Here is a 13,081-nt window from a genome sequence, read left to right as displayed (position 1 = left end):
CGACAAGGGCTAGAGACTTCCCCTTTGGAGGATGGATCCCCCACGCCTTGGAGAGTCGTGCAGAAGTGTTTTCCCGCCGGATGGACGCCAACAAGCCTTGCTACACGCAAATCGTGCGTTTGGCGTTTTTGGACGCTGCTGGGGCCCAGGAGGGACCAGGAGGTCGCAAATTGGACCTACAGAGAGAGGGGACGTCGAGCAAGACAAAGAGCCCTAACTGAAGCAGGTAGCACCCGGAGAAGTGCCAGAAACAGGCACTACGAGGATGCGTGAAACGGTGCTCGCCGAAGTTGCACAAAGGAGTCCCACGTCGCCGGAGACCAACTTAGAAAGTCGTGCAATGCAGGTTAGAGTGCCGTGGACCCAGGCTTGGCTGTGCACGAAGGATTTCCGCCGGAAGTGCACAGGGGCCGGAGTAGCTTGCAAAGTCGCGGTTCCCAGCAATGCAGCCCAGCGAGGTGAGGCAAGGACTTACCTCCACCAAACTTGGGCTGAAGAGTCACTGGACTGTGGGGGTCACTTGGACGGTGTCGCTGGATTCGAGGGACCTCGCTCGTCGTGCTGAGAGGAGACCCAAGGGACCGGAGATGCAGCTTTTTGGTGCCTGCGGTTGCAGGGGGAAGATTCCGTCGACCCACGGGAGATTTCTTCGGAGCTTCTGGTGCAGAGAGGAGGCAGACTACCCCCACAGCATGCACAAGCAGGAAAACAGTCGAAAAGGCGGCAGGATCAGCGTTACAGAGTTGCAGTAGTCGTCTTTGCTACTATGTTGCAGGTTTGCAGGCTTCCAGCGCGGTCAGCGGTCGATTCCTTATCAGAAGGTGAAGAGGGAGATGCAGAGGAACTCGGCTGAGCTCATGCATTCGTTATCTAAAGTTTCCCCAGAGACAGAGACCCTAAATAGCCAGAAAAGAGGGTTTGGCTACCTAGGAGAGAGGAAAGGCTACTAACACCTGAAGGAGCCTATCAGCAGGAGTCTCTGACGTCACCTGGTGGCACTGGCCACTCAGAGCAGTCCAGTGTGCCAGCAGCACCTCTGTTTCCAAGATGGCAGAGGTCTGGAGCACACTGGAGGAGCTCTGGACACCTCCCAGGGGAGGTGCAGGTCAGGGGAGTGGTCACTCCCCTTTCCTTTGTCCAGTTTCGCGCCAGAGCAGGGGCTAAGGGGTCCCTGAACCGGTGTAGACTGGCTTATGCAGAATTGGGCACATCTGTGCCCAACAAAGCATTTCCAGAGGCTGGGGGAGGCTACTCCTCCCCTGCCTTCACACCATTTTCCAAAGGGAGAGGGTGTCACACCCTCTCTCAGAGGAAGTTCTTTGTTCTGCCATCCTGGGCCAGGCCTGGCTGGACCCCAGGAGGGCAGCTGCCTGTCTGAGGGGTTGGCAGCAGCAGCAGCTGCAGTGAAACCCCAGGAAGGGCAGTCTGGCAGTACCAGGGTCTGTGCTACAGACCACTGGGATCATGGAATTGTACCAACAATGCCAGGATGGCATAGAGGGGGCAATTCCATGATCATAGACATGTTACATGGCCATATTCGGAGTTACCATGGTGAAGCTACATATAGGTAGTGACCTATATGTAGTGCACGCGTGTAATGGTGTCCCCGCACTCACAAAGTTCAGTGAATTGGCTCTGAACAATGTGGGGGCACCTTGGCTAGTGCCAGGGTGCCCTCACACTAAGTAACTTTGCACCTAACCTTTACCAGGTAAAGGTTAGACATATAGGTGACTTATAAGTTACTTAAGTGCAGTGTAAAATGGCTGTGAAATAACGTGGACGTTATTTCACTCAGGCTGCAGTGGCAGGCCTGTGTAAGAATTGTCAGAGCTCCCTATGGGTGGCAAAAGAAATGCTGCAGCCCATAGGGATCTCCTGGAACCCCAATACCCTGGGTACCTCAGTACCATATACTAGGGAATTATAAGGGTGTTCCAGTAAGCCAATGTAAATTGGTAAAAATGGTCACTAGCCTGTTAGTGACAATTTGAAAGTAATGAGAGAGCATAACCACTGAGGTTCTGGTTAGCAGAGCCTCAGTGAGACAGTTAGGCACCACACAGGGAACATATACATGCACACCTATGAGCACTGGGGCCCTGTGTGACAGGGTCCCAGTGACACATACATATAGGCCACAAACCTATGAGCACTGGGGTCCTGACTAGCAGGATCCCAGTGACACATAACAACCATACTGAAAACATGGTGTTTTCACTATGAGCACTGAGGCCTGGCTATCAGGATCCCAGTGAGACAGTGAAAACAGTGACAAACACCCTGACATACACTCACAAACAGGCCAAAAGTGGGGGTAACAAGGCTAGAAAGAGGCTACCTTCTCACACAACCCCCCCCCAAACGAAGGACAATAAGGCTAACCTTGGCCAGTTGAGACTTTATTGTCTAAGTGGTGATAAGTAGAGAGTAGCTCTGCAATAGACTGGTTACTCCCTTTATCATCCACTATATGGTTACTTCCCTGTGGGGATGTAAACCACCCTGTTTGAAGTTTTTTAGCTAAGCAACAATGTGAAGATGTATTTTCAGAGTTTCTATCAGTAAGTTTTAGTTTAGAGCAGTGGGAATTGTCCACTGAACCTATTTGTAGTGATGGAAATGCCAGACAGGGATGCTGTCTCAGAAAAGCCATAGCTGGGCAAAAACTTTGTCCATCTGGCTGGAAGAGAGAACAGGGATGCTGTTTCTCTTGAGTTGGAGCAGGGCAGGGATGCTGTCCTATGAGCTCCACACTAGGGCAGGGATGCTGTCCTAAGTGTTGTGAGGTAGTGCAGGGTTTCTGCACTAAAGTTTCTCTGGGAGGGTTGGAGGGATGCTCCATGTTAACTAAAATGGTGCTGTTTTTCTCACCAATGTTAGTTATCCCACAGAGAGGTACTTCCACCTCAGGGAGTCTAGCTTTGCCAGCTGATGATTCCCTTGGAACAGGTGCCACCCCAGGAGAGGTTTCTCCCACCACAGGAATAGTATCCTGAATGGTAGGGTGGTTAGGGGATACTGTGATACCCTTTTTACCTGTTGATGGAGAGGGATCCTGAGTTTTCAGGCCTTCTCTCCTTTGCTTTTTCATTTCACTTGAAATGAGAGGGAACAATTCCTCAGGGATGCCCAGCATGGCTGCATGGGCATAAAACTCTACATCAGCCCAACCTGAGGCCTCTAGGTCATTACCTAAGAGACAGTCTACAGGTAAGCTAGGTGATACCACCACCTGCTTAGGGCCAGTAACTCCACCCCAACTAAACTGAATTATAGCTAAGGGAAGAAACTTAGTGGAGTTATGGACATCAATAATCTTATATTGTTGTCCAATGATGTGTTGTTCAGGAGGCACTAGGTTTTCAGTCACCAAAGTGAAACTGGCACCTGTGTCCCTGTAGGCCAAGGCCTCAACACCATTTATTGAAACTGTCTGCCTGTACTTATCCATTGTAAGGGGACAAGCAGCCAGTGTGGCAAGGCCAATGCCACTAGGTGTGACAGAAACTGTCTTGGGACTGATTACATCAGTTTCCACTATGGACCCATAAGTGAACCCAACTACACCCTTTGCTTGACTGTTGCCAGCAGTCCCACCACTAGTACCACTACTGCTAGGGGCACTAGAGCTTGATGTATTAGTGGTGGTAGGCTCAGGGGGTTTACCTGGACAGGACTTATCCCCTGGCCTATGGCCTCTATTTTTACACACAAAGCACCAAGGCTTTTTAATGTGTGCAGGTTGGGAAGAAGAGGAAGAATTTGTTTTATCCCCACCCTCTGAAGAGTGTTTAAGATTTGAAGTGGGATCTTTGGTTTTACCCTTATCCCCATGCTTATCTTGAGATTTTTCACCATCTTTCTTCTTATTGCCATCTTTGTCACCCCCTGTATGAACTTTTCTGTTCACCCTTGTTCTGACCCATTTGTCTGCCTTCTTTCCCAATTCTTGGGGAGAGGTCAGATCAGAGTCTACCAGGTACTGGTGCAACAAATCAGACACACAATTATTAAGTATATGCTCTCTCAGGATTGTGTTATACAGGCTTTCATAATCAGTAACTTTACTGCCATGTAACCACCCCTCCAAGGCCTTCACTGAATGGTCAATGAAATCAACCCAGTCTTGTGAAGACTCCTTTTTGGTCTCTCTGAACTTTATCCTGTACTGTTCAGTGGTTAAGCCATAACCATCCAGGAGTGCATTCTTAAGAACTGTAAAATTATTGGCATCACTTTCTTTCACAGTAAGGAGTCTATCCCTACCCTTTCCACTAAATGATAGCCATAGGATAGCAGCCCACTGCTTTTGAGGGACATCCTGTACAGCACAGGCCCTCTCAAGTGCAGCAAACCACTTGTTAATGTCATCCCCCTCCTTATAAGGGGGAACTATCTTGTGCAGATTCCTGGAATCATGCTCTTTTGCAGGATGACTATGGGGAATACTGCTGCTGCCACCATGGGTATCTAAACCCAACTTCTGTCTTTCCTTCTCTAATTCTAAAGACTGTCTATCCAAATCCAGCTGTTGCTTCTTGAGCTTCAGTCTGGTTTGTTCCACTCTCAATCTATTGAGCTCCCTTTCTAACAATCTGTCATCAGGGTGGGTGGGAGGGACATTTCTAGATACAGAGGTATGATGGGAATGAACAGAAGGAGACCTGTCCCTTACAGAGGGCACCCTAACAGCTTGGCTACCAGCATAATGTGAGATCACATCATCAGTATGGTGTGATTCAACCTCTGTACCAACTATGCTAGACTGTCTAGTAATGGGCAGGCTGAGAAGTTTCTTTCCTGAACCTTTTCCTGGGGGAGTCCCTGGATCAGATTGAGAACCATTAGCTACTTTTTCTACAGATTGGGCACTTATGGCCTTATCCTGTACTCTAAGCATATTAATTAACAGTTCTAAGGAAGGATTCTTCCCTACACTCAAACCTCTCTCTATGCAGAGACTCCTTGCTCCTTTCCAGCTAAGGTGATCATATGCAAGTTTGGACAGTTCAACATTTTTTCCTGTGCCAGACATTTTTTAGAGAGAGTTAAAGTGATAGAAAAAGAGAAAAAAGTTTTCAGAACTTTTTGGAAAGACAGAAAAAAACTTTTTAAACTTTTAAGAACTTTTTGAAAGTTTAGAAGTACTTTTCAGCACTTAGAAAAGAGTGAAAAGAGAAAATGCAAAACTTTTTGGCTATGTGTATATACACTGACCTTGTTTTGTATATTTTTCTCTTATGAAAAGTACAATGACAAGAGTGGTAAGTAGTCTCAAAGCACTTATCCCACCACTGCACAACCAATGTAGGAGGCTGGACTGGCTTGTAGTGAGTACCAAGGGGTACTTGCACCTTGCACCAGGCCCAGTTATCCCTTATTAGTGTATAGGGTGTCTAGCAGCTTAGGCTGATAGATAATGGTAGCTTAGCAAACCAGCTCAGGCTGAACTAGGAGACGTGTGAAGCTACTACAGTACCACTTAGTGTCATATGCACAATATCATAAGAAAACACAATACACAGTTATACTAAAAATAAAGGTACTTTATTTTTATGACAATATGCCAAAGTATCTTAGAGTGTACCCTCAGTGAGAGGATAGGAAATATACACAAGATATATATACACAATAGCAAAAATATGCAGTATAGTCTTAGAAAACAGTGCAAACAATGTATAGTTACAATAGGATGCAATGTGGAGACATAGGGATAGGGGCAACACAAACCATATACTCCAGAAGTGGAATGCGAACCACGAATGGACCCCAAACCTATGTGACCTTGTAGAGGGTCGCTGGGACTATTAGAAAATAGTGAGAGTTAGAAAAATAACCCTCCCCAAGACCCTGAAAAGTGAGTGCAAAGTGCACCAAAGTTCCCCTAAGGACAAAATAGTCGTGTTAGAGGGAGAATGCAAGGAAAACACAAATCAGCAATGCAACAACGATGGATTCCTGTCTGAGGGTACCTGTGGAACAAGGGGACCAAGTCCAAAAGTCACAAGCAGCTCGGAGATGGGCAGATGCCCAAGAAATGCCAGCGGTTGGTGCAAAGAAGCTCTTACTAGGCTGAAGAACTGTGAATACTGCAGGAACGACAAGGGCTAGAGACTTCCCCTTTGGAGGATGGATCCCCCACGCCTTGGAGAGTCGTGCAGAAGTGTTTTCCCGCCGGATGGACGCCAACAAGCCTTGCTACACGCAAATCGTGCGTTTGGCGTTTTTGGACGCTGCTGGGGCCCAGGAGGGACCAGGAGGTCGCAAATTGGACCTACAGAGAGAGGGGACGTCGAGCAAGACAAAGAGCCCTAACTGAAGCAGGTAGCACCCGGAGAAGTGCCAGAAACAGGCACTACGAGGATGCGTGAAACGGTGCTCGCCGAAGTTGCACAAAGGAGTCCCACGTCGCCGGAGACCAACTTAGAAAGTCGTGCAATGCAGGTTAGAGTGCCGTGGACCCAGGCTTGGCTGTGCACGAAGGATTTCCGCCGGAAGTGCACAGGGGCCGGAGTAGCTTGCAAAGTCGCGGTTCCCAGCAATGCAGCCCAGCGAGGTGAGGCAAGGACTTACCTCCACCAAACTTGGGCTGAAGAGTCACTGGACTGTGGGGGTCACTTGGACGGTGTCGCTGGATTCGAGGGACCTCGCTCGTCGTGCTGAGAGGAGACCCAAGGGACCGGAGATGCAGCTTTTTGGTGCCTGCGGTTGCAGGGGGAAGATTCCGTCGACCCACGGGAGATTTCTTCGGAGCTTCTGGTGCAGAGAGGAGGCAGACTACCCCCACAGCATGCACAAGCAGGAAAACAGTCGAAAAGGCGGCAGGATCAGCGTTACAGAGTTGCAGTAGTCGTCTTTGCTACTATGTTGCAGGTTTGCAGGCTTCCAGCGCGGTCAGCGGTCGATTCCTTATCAGAAGGTGAAGAGGGAGATGCAGAGGAACTCGGCTGAGCTCATGCATTCGTTATCTAAAGTTTCCCCAGAGACAGAGACCCTAAATAGCCAGAAAAGAGGGTTTGGCTACCTAGGAGAGAGGAAAGGCTACTAACACCTGAAGGAGCCTATCAGCAGGAGTCTCTGACGTCACCTGGTGGCACTGGCCACTCAGAGCAGTCCAGTGTGCCAGCAGCACCTCTGTTTCCAAGATGGCAGAGGTCTGGAGCACACTGGAGGAGCTCTGGACACCTCCCAGGGGAGGTGCAGGTCAGGGGAGTGGTCACTCCCCTTTCCTTTGTCCAGTTTCGCGCCAGAGCAGGGGCTAAGGGGTCCCTGAACCGGTGTAGACTGGCTTATGCAGAATTGGGCACATCTGTGCCCAACAAAGCATTTCCAGAGGCTGGGGGAGGCTACTCCTCCCCTGCCTTCACACCATTTTCCAAAGGGAGAGGGTGTCACACCCTCTCTCAGAGGAAGTTCTTTGTTCTGCCATCCTGGGCCAGGCCTGGCTGGACCCCAGGAGGGCAGCTGCCTGTCTGAGGGGTTGGCAGCAGCAGCAGCTGCAGTGAAACCCCAGGAAGGGCAGTCTGGCAGTACCAGGGTCTGTGCTACAGACCACTGGGATCATGGAATTGTACCAACAATGCCAGGATGGCATAGAGGGGGCAATTCCATGATCATAGACATGTTACATGGCCATATTCGGAGTTACCATGGTGAAGCTACATATAGGTAGTGACCTATATGTAGTGCACGCGTGTAATGGTGTCCCCGCACTCACAAAGTTCAGTGAATTGGCTCTGAACAATGTGGGGGCACCTTGGCTAGTGCCAGGGTGCCCTCACACTAAGTAACTTTGCACCTAACCTTTACCAGGTAAAGGTTAGACATATAGGTGACTTATAAGTTACTTAAGTGCAGTGTAAAATGGCTGTGAAATAACGTGGACGTTATTTCACTCAGGCTGCAGTGGCAGGCCTTTGTAAGAATTGTCAGAGCTCCCTATGGGTGGCAAAAGAAATGCTGCAGCCCATAGGGATCTCCTGGAACCCCAATACCCTGGGTACCTCAGTACCATATACTAGGGAATTATAAGGGTGTTCCAGTAAGCCAATGTAAATTGGTAAAAATGGTCACTAGCCTGTTAGTGACAATTTGAAAGTAATGAGAGAGCATAACCACTGAGGTTCTGGTTAGCAGAGCCTCAGTGAGACAGTTAGGCACCACACAGGGAACATATACATGCACACCTATGAGCACTGGGGCCCTGTGTGACAGGGTCCCAGTGACACATACATATAGGCCACAAACCTATGAGCACTGGGGTCCTGACTAGCAGGATCCCAGTGACACATAACAACCATACTGAAAACATGGTGTTTTCACTATGAGCACTGAGGCCTGGCTATCAGGATCCCAGTGAGACAGTGAAAACAGTGACAAACACCCTGACATACACTCACAAACAGGCCAAAAGTGGGGGTAACAAGGCTAGAAAGAGGCTACCTTCTCACAAGTACAACATCTTGAACATAATACGCACAAAGGAAAGCAAAAGAAGTCTATTAAACCATGGTTTAAATAGAAAAGATTGCTATTCACAATGATATCAGAAACATGTATGAAATCTAAAAAAAAGTTTACTTTAAATACATTTTGTTGGAAACCTTCAGTAACACAGAAAGACTTTCTGTCAGCCAAATAAGATGTACTCCAGAAAAACCTCAGCAATGTATTGAATATGAAAATAGCTTCAAGGAAAGTGAACATGTAACCGGCATCTGCAAACTAACATCAGCAACCATATCAATGAAGCAAGCTAAAGCAAAGCTTCAGCAAGGAAAGACAATACTGTACACCAGAGCACACACATCCCAAGTTGGTTACAGTCTTTATCTGTGCGCTGAAAGTCAAAAATGCTTTGTCAAACAGGGAACTGTACAGGTGAGAAACCTGAAACAGATCCAGTGAGAAACTTGTAGATGAATACCTTATCAATAAATATCAAAGAGGATTCATCTGAAAGTTGTACCAATCACTGGAGGCTCTCTTAGGCGAAAAACCTGACCACAGTGTGAGTATCAAGAGTGAGAAAGGAAATTCAACCAAGCGTCATAGAAGACACACAGATAAGAAACCTCAAAAATTCAGCAAACTTGGGGAAGAATTCAGTAAGAAATCACATATTTCTCTCCACCAGAGAGCACACACTGATGAGAAACCTTATTTATGTTCAGAATGTGGGAAAAGGTTCAAAGTGAAAAGAAGCCTTACTCTTCACCAAAGATCACATTCAGGTGAGAAACGTTATCAGTGTTCAGAATGTGGGAAAGGCTTCTGTAGGAGAGACCATCTTACTAATCATGAGAGAACACACACTGGGAAGAAAAAACCCTTCCATGCATCAAATGTGGTAAAAGGTTCTGTCAGAAAGGCTATCTCATCATACACCATCGGACACATACAGGGGATAAACCTCATCGGTGCACTGAGTGTGGGAAAAGGTTCACTGCAAAAGATGGCCTTAGTGTTCACCAGAAAACACACTCAGGTGACAAACCGTATCAGTGCTCAGAATGTAAGAAAGGGTTCAGTCATAAAACAAATCTTATCATTCACCAGAGAGTGCACACAGGAGTGAAACCTCATCAGTGCACTGTGTGTGCTGCTGCCTTTACCTGCAAAAAGACACACAGGTGAAAAGCCTCATGACTGTACTGAATGTGGGGCAAGCTTCAGGTCCATACAAATTCTTACTGTCCACCATAGAACTCGCACAGGCGAGAAACCTTACCAATGCTGTGAATGTGAAAAAAAGACTCAATAGTGAAGCAAGTCTTACAGCTCACCAGAGACTGCACACAGGAGTGAAACCACATCAGTGCACTGAATTTGGGATTAAATTCAGCGATAAAGGATGTCTTATTCGTCACCAGAGAAGACATACAGGGGAGAAACCTTTTCAGTGCACTGAATGTGGGAAAAGTTTCAGTCTGAAAGGAAGCCTTACTGTTCACCAGAGAATATACAGAGGTGAGAAACCTTTTTAGTGCAGTGAATGTGGGAAAAGATTCTGTGTGAAAGGAAGCCTTACTGTTCACCAGAGAATATACAGAGGTGAGAAACCTTTTCAGTGCACTGAATGTGGGAAAAGATTCTGTGTGAAAGGAAGCCTTACTGTTCACCAGAGAATATACAGAGGTGAGAAACCTTTTCAGTGCACTGAATGTGGGAAAAGATTCTGTGTGAAAGGAAACCTTACTGTTCACCAGAGAATATACAGAGGTGAGAAACCTTTTCAGTGCAGTGAATGTGGAAAAAGATTTGTGTGAAAGGAAGCTTTACTGTTCACCAGAGAGTGCACACAGGTGAGAAACCTTATAAATGCACTGAATGCAGTAAACTGTTTAATGTAAAAGGAAATCTTGCTACTCACCAGAGAGTACATACTGGCGAAAAACCTTATCAGTGCACTGATTTTGGTACTAGCTTCTCTGACTAAGGAAGTCTTACTAAGCAGCAGAGATCGCATACAGGTGAGAAACCTCATCATTGCACTGAATGTGAGGCAAACTTCAGTCGATCGCATGGTCTTGCTGCCATCTTAGAACTCATACGGGAGAGACTCCTTATCAGTGCACAGAATGCGGGGAAAGCTTCAGTCAGAAAGAAAATCATAATAGTCACCGAAGAACACACACAGGTGACAAACTGTATCAGGGATCAGAATGTGGAAAATGGTTGAGTGAAAGAAAGTTTTACTATACACCTAGAAGATAGACAGGTTCACAGGTGTGTGAGCGTACACACAGATGATAAGCCATTGTTTACATTGTGGCAAAGGCTGTAGCTCAGCAGAGCACCACCCTGTCACACCAGATCCATCATAATAGCCCAAAACCAGTGCTGACCAGGTGCTTGGTTGAGGTATTGATGAACCTTCGTATTGAATTAGAGTCCTCCTGGCATTAAAAAATCGTAAATATTGATGGTCACAAAACCGCATCTTGAGATCCTAGTCCAAAGATACAAAAGGCAGAAAGCTATTGACTGTACGTTGACAGTAGAATGATGAATATGGGACGATGTTTTCCACTTTATAGTCCAGAAGGTAATGAAGTTAAATTGTGGCTTATCAAACAGGTTACTCCCATTGTAAACAAAACTACCATAAAATACGAAAAACAAAGCAGTCCTTCCAACACACCGTCCTCTAGTTAGAAATTATGCCATGTAAAAAGCAGAATTGATAAAACTTAAGCCCATAATTATATGCAACACCAAGTATTTGACCAGTGAGCAGCTGAAACATTGACATGAGTAAGAACTCTGAAATCCACCAAAGAACCATTTAAAAAAATTACAGTTGCAAAGAAAACAAGGACTGTAATACTGAAGTTAAATGAGGCACTTGAACTTGCTAAATGAAATTGAACACATATCATATGGATTAATTTAAAATTATAGAAATGAGAGGACTGTGCTATGCATACCAAAATATCTTAACAGCACTATTTTTCTACTGATGGTTTAATTATATTGTTTGAAAGTTGGAGATTTTTGTGAAGAATAATGTGATATAACAATCAGAAGAATGTATACAGTATATTGTTTTTAAATTGCGACCCCATATCAAAATATAAATGAAAACAAATAAAAACACATCCTGCTCAGGGCGACCCTTCTCAGGTGGATCCTTGCTTGTGCCAGACCTGCATTGATCAATGAAAGAAAATGAAGTTGCCTAACAGCACTTGAACTATAAGAAACTGCTTCAAAATGAAAATGAAAAGGTATTAAATATCAGATCATTATCATGACGTGTGAGGTTTATATAGCAGTACTGAGTACAAGGACGTAAAGACGTCCTTATGATCAGGATATTATTTGTATCCAAGAGAGCTGGTCCATTAAAAAAGTTAACTTGTCCCGTTTGGATCCTGGGAGGTTCCTGCCATGAATCAATCAATCAAACCTTTATAGAGCATGGAAAGTCATCTGTGAAGCTCTTGAGGCGCTGGAGCCGTATGCTGCTGCGTGTAAGTATACTCACTTGAACATCCAGGTCCTTACTTCTCTTCTGAAGTGCTGGAGGAAGGTGCGGTCTTGGGGTGCAGGGGAAGGTTGTTCCCAACCTTGGCTGCCAGGTGTGAGAAGAAGTGTCCTCTTGGCTCGACAGATCCATGGGATGTCTGCGAGGGGAGGGAAGCTGATCAGAGATGTCTGGTCGGTGGATGGAAGGAGAGGCGTTTGTTGACGTAGGCTGATTCTTCGTTGTGCAGGGCCTTGTAGGCATGGGACATCGTCTTTTTTTTTTTTTCAGGAATCTTTTTATTGGTATTTCAGATGTTGTAACCATTATCTCATATCATTTAGACATTGTGATTGTAGCCACACAGTAAATATTTGCAACAGCAACGCATTACATAGGTACGCAAACAGAGCTAACATCTGCTTGTGCATTTACCATGCCTTTGGTTTGTCTATTAAACGGGCCATCTAAGTTGATGTTCGTCATTATACAGGTAGCAGGCTTTGCCCGGATTCTGGTAGAGATCTTCTGCGCAACGCGGAAATCAGGTCTCTGGGTTTAGGCACAGTATATTGGCCAGACAACCTTACTGCTGTTTACTCCCCCTTGTCTTGTATTCGGGAGAACAGTTATTTACAATTGAAGATCCCGGAGTAACAACAAATAGGAACAATAACTTTCATAAACTGTGGAGTGCATTATTTACTGGTTTGTGATGGTGGTAGTGCGGTATTCCCTTATGTGTGGAAATGTTCTCAATATTGTGTGCATGCGTTAGTGTAGCGCTGAGCCGCGGGTAGGTCCCTGTTGTGTAGCGAACACCATGCCTCATATTAAGCTGGTTGGAATCAGAATGGAATGCACGGAAGGCATATCAGTAAGCTTCACCTACTGCTCCCTGTGTCTGATGTACTCTGGACTGACCTGCGACTTTAGTCTGTCCCCACCGCTGTGGGATCCCCCTATGGAGATTGTAAGTGTGCCATCATGGCGTCCCAGCTGTCTGACAGTGGGTATTTACGCAGACCAAGCATATCCTCTCTCAGTGCCACCCCCTCAGCACCCGTCCATGTCACAAATGATCGCTTCCAGGCCAGCACACTTGGA

General features: G+C 46.3%; 1 long non-coding RNA gene and 1 pseudogene across 1 annotated transcript in view; one reads left to right on the top strand and one right to left on the bottom strand.

Annotated features, from left to right (window-relative positions):
• LOC138303505 (uncharacterized) overlaps nt 1-13,081 on the bottom strand; it is a 1,082,407-nt gene that overhangs the window by 430,066 nt on the left and 639,260 nt on the right. The gene's annotated exons all lie outside the window — the stretch shown is intronic.
• LOC138303504 (zinc finger protein 157-like) lies at nt 8,464-11,606 on the top strand (annotated as a pseudogene).

The sequence above is a fragment of the Pleurodeles waltl genome, chromosome 7 (genome assembly GCF_031143425.1).
Source record: "Pleurodeles waltl isolate 20211129_DDA chromosome 7, aPleWal1.hap1.20221129, whole genome shotgun sequence".
Taxonomy (NCBI): Eukaryota; Metazoa; Chordata; class Amphibia; order Caudata; family Salamandridae; genus Pleurodeles; species Pleurodeles waltl.
The sequence above is the reverse complement of the archived record's forward strand: the minus strand, read 5'-3'. Positions and strand labels throughout refer to the sequence as shown.